Here is a 4,505-nt window from a genome sequence, read left to right on the forward strand (position 1 = left end):
GAAGAAGGTGGTACGAGGGAGGGGGTTCCTTGGCTCTTTGGGGGCCTAGAGGTGATGATCGGGGATTATGGCGAGGTGACAGATCCATCCAAAGTGGTGCTTGGGTGGTTATACCTATGCGCTCAAACCACAATGTACCCGAAGTATTACAGGCAGGAATCACTCATAGATGAACTAACCACGAGAATTGGAAGGGTTAGAGGTCCAGATGACACAAAATTTGTTGTATGAAGGGGACTATATCGTGTCAGGGTAAGAATGAAGGTGGCTAAGGGGTTAACATGCTTAACATTAAAGGTTGAAGGAAGGAAATGGCTGTCAGTTAAGTATGAGAAAGTGTTGTTTTTCTGTTAGGTGTGTGGTTTGATGAGACATTCTCATGAAGAATGTAGTGATGGTATATAGGAAGAAAAAGATAAGAAGTTTGAGTCATGGATGATTGCTCAGAAGAAGGTGGTTTCGTACTGATAACCCACAAGTATATGGGATCGCAATAGTTTTCGAGGGTAGAGTATTCAACCCAAATTTATTGATTCGACACAAGGGGAGCCAAAGAATATTATCAAGTATTAGCAGCTGAGTTGTCAATTCAACCACACCTGGAAACTTAATATCTGCAGTAAGGTATTTAGTAGCAAAGTAATATGATAATAATGGTAATGGTAGCAAAATTAATATTTTTGGGTTTTATAGTGATTGTAACAGTAGCAACGGAAAAGTAAATAAGCGAAGAACAATATATGAAAAGCTCATAGGCATTGGATCGGTGATGGAGAATTATGTCGGATGCAATCGATCATGCAACAGTTATAACATAGGGTGACACAGAACTAGCTCCAATTCATCAATGTAATGTAGGCATGTATTCCGAATATAGTCATACGTGCTTATGGAAAAGAACTTGCATGACATCTTTTGTCCTATCCTCCCGTGGCAGTGGAGTCCTATTGGAAACTAAGGAATATTAAGGCCTCCTTTTAATAGAGTACCAGACCAAGCATTAACACATAGTAAATACATGAACTCCTCATACTACGGTAATCACCGGTAATGATCCCGATTATTGTCACTTCGGGGTTAACGGGATCATAACACATAATATGTGACTATAGACTTGCAAGATAGGATCAAGAACTCACATATATTCATGAAAACATAATAGGTTCAGATCTGAAACTCATGGCACTCGGGCACCTAAGTGACAAGCATTAAGCATAGCAAAGTCATAGCAACATCAATCTCAGAACATAGTGGATACTAGGGATCAAACCCTAACAAAACTAACTCGATTATATGATAAATCTCATCCAACCCATCACCGTCCAGCAAGCCTACGATGGAATTACTCACGCACGGCGGTGAGCATCATGAAATTGGTGATGGAGGAAGGTTGATGATGACGACGGCGACGGATTCCCCTCTCCAGGAGCCCCGAACGGACTCCAAAATCAGCCCTCCCGAGAGAGTTTAGGGCTTGGCGGCGGTTCCGTATTGTAAAACGCGATGAATCCTTCTCTCTGATTTTTCTCCCCGAACACGAATATATGGAGTTGGAGTTGAGGTCGGTGGAGCGTCAGGGGGCCCACGAGGCAGGGGGCGCGCCCCCACCCTCGTGGACAGGGTGTGGGCCCCTGACGTCGATTCTTCTTCCAATATTTTTTATATATTCCAAAAATAATATCCGTTGATTTTCAGGTCATTCCGAGAACTTTTATTTCTGCACAAAAATAACACCATGGCAATTCTGCTGAAAACAGCGTCAGTCCGGGTTAGTTCCATTCAAATCATGCAAGTTAGAGTCCAAAATAAGGGAAAAAGTGTTTGGAAATGTAGATACGACGGAGACGTATCACGTACCCACAATATCAATCGAGGGCGCCTAGGGAGCTATAGGGCGTGCATGGGAAGGTAGAGGTAGAGGACAACTAGGTAGAAGGGGTGTTAACACCTCGTCAAAAAGATCTTTTGAGGATGTAGACCTAGATGACAAAGACACACATGACTCAACCACTAGTCCGCTGAATCATGTGCATGAGGAGGAATGTGCGGATGGAGGAGGGACCACAATGCGTTTAGTAAGGAAAAACCTTGAATTGTCTCGTGCATTGGGGGCTAAAGTTGGTACTGAACTTGTTGTGTATGGGCCGACACCGACGAACATCATGCCCCTTCCACCGGCATATGTGTCACTGAGGAAAAAAGTAAACCAAAGAGCTCGAGAACTCAACATGAATTGAACAATACTATGTCATCATCAGCGACCTCCTTCAAGGGAGACCGCCAGGACCAATGAGTACTATATGTTGGATTTGACGCGGACATGACAATGCCGCAAAAATTCAAGAGCTTCACAAATATTAGGATCGATTTTGGCCCCATTGTTGGGTGTGGCGGAGACTCAAATTCCCAAACGGCGGGTTGAAGATTTAACAAGGCCGTTGGGTTTTCATGGTTGTCAAGCGGTTGGGTAATGGGAGAAGTGGTGGACTAGGAATATTTTGGAAGGAATTAGTAAGGTTCAATTTGCTGAGATTTTCTCAAAAGCATATAGATGGAGAAATAAGGATGAACGAGAAGGCACCATGGAGGCTTACTTGTATATATGACATAACATATTAGAATGGGGGTGACATAGCATATTAGAATGGGAGTGGGGGTATAAAAAATTGAATCTGATGAGGAGTATAAAAGCTAAATCTGACATGCCATGGGTTTCACTAGGTGATTTTAATGTAATTGCCATAGGAGGAAGTCAAGGGTGTTGGATTACGGCGAGAAGAAATATATAGATTAGAGGCGCGGTCGATGCTTGTGGGATATACCGACATAGATTAGACTTATGATAAAAGGGTGCAAGGAGGAAGCTATACTCAAGTATGGCTAGATCAGGCTCTTCTTACACCTGAGTGGACAACAATTTATCCAATGGCCAACGTTTGGCACGTTCATGCAACCTGTTCAGTACCATTGTGTGATATGGCTACAACAGGAAGTCAAGGATCGGGAAGGGAGGATAGACTGGCTACCATAGTTGTTTCGGTATGAAAAAATGTGAGAGACACATGATGGAAGCGACTTGAGGAAGTGATAAAGCTCTCACCGGGAGGAACATACATGCTAAAATCCATCGTTTGGGGGTGACCTTAAAAGGTGGAGCATGGAAGAATTCGAGAGTCTAAGGGAGCTGCTGGCTCGGTTGAAGGAAGAAACTGGATGTAGGGGGGGTGACTAGGGAGGAAATCAAGGTGTAGGATCGGCTTGCAGAATTGTTCCATAAAGAGAAGATCATGTGGCAGCAACGATCTAGAGTGCAATGGCTAAAAGAAGGCGGTAAAATTACACGTTTTTTCCAACAGAAAACTACCATGCACAAGAAGAAACATAAGATCGCTATGCCGACCAGAGAGGATAGGTCGGTGACTATAGACAAGGAAGAATTGAAGGGATGATCAATTGTATTTATGGGGATAGAGTGTGAGACTACTCCTAGTGGGTGGAGGAGGACACACTCTCTAAGGCTTAACCAACTGTCGGTTCGGAGCACCTCCCCGCCGCACTCCTCTACTTTGACCGGATGTCGGTGGCCGCCTTGGTAGAAATAGATGCAACACTTACGCCGACCTCGGAAAATGTGGCTTCTTCTGCATCAAGGACGCAGACGCGTTCATCGACCGCACGGTCGCAGTACTCCTGACAGTTGAAGCCTCCTCGCGTGTCAGGTCACTACCCAATGGAGGAAGAGCCCGCAGGTTAAATTCTAGCGGAGAATTCAGTTTAAATATTTGTTTAAATCCTAATTGTAATTCATCTTGAAATCTAGTAAGTTTTTTTATTCCCGAGATGGAGAAGAAAGTGGTCTTGTAGTCAACGACAAAGCAGATTCCCAGTGGGGGAAAAAGCTACGTTTATTACGATTCTATATTTATGCATTGCCTCGGTAACTTTAATAATATTTTGATTGAAGCATGTTTCATACGCGTTATGGAGGTTGTTTCTTTTTTTCGGGTGTGTAATGGAGGTTTTTTTTGTGGATGTGTAATGGAGGCTGTTAATATGATGTCCGTGATGACCTCGTCAATCTCAAGATGATGTGACGGCTGAGTCTCCAAGGAATGCTCATAGAAGTAGAGTGTGCGTGTGTCCATTCATGGAGATGAGAGTATTTACATATGTATGAGTGTTCAAAAAATATAGTGACCCTGTTAGAATTAACCTAAAAGTACATGCAAGTTCCTCGGACAGTGCTACGCGTCGGCCGGCGGATCTTTTAAAAAGATCCGCCGCCTTGCGAGCCATCTGATGTGACGCAACCGTACGGCAGGGCGACACCTGATGAAGCTATGTACCTAGGATAGGGGCATGGACCTGTCCTAAGTACCCTACCCAAGGACATCCCTAGAAGAAGTCACCTTTCAATCGACTTGGAGGTATCCCACTCGACAGATTCAAGACACTCGACCATGAAGCAATCACTCGACCAAATTCCAACCACTCGACTGCCAGGG

Source organism: Triticum urartu, chromosome 4 (genome assembly GCF_003073215.2).
Source record: "Triticum urartu cultivar G1812 chromosome 4, Tu2.1, whole genome shotgun sequence".
In the NCBI taxonomy this organism is placed as follows: Eukaryota; Viridiplantae; Streptophyta; class Magnoliopsida; order Poales; family Poaceae; genus Triticum; species Triticum urartu.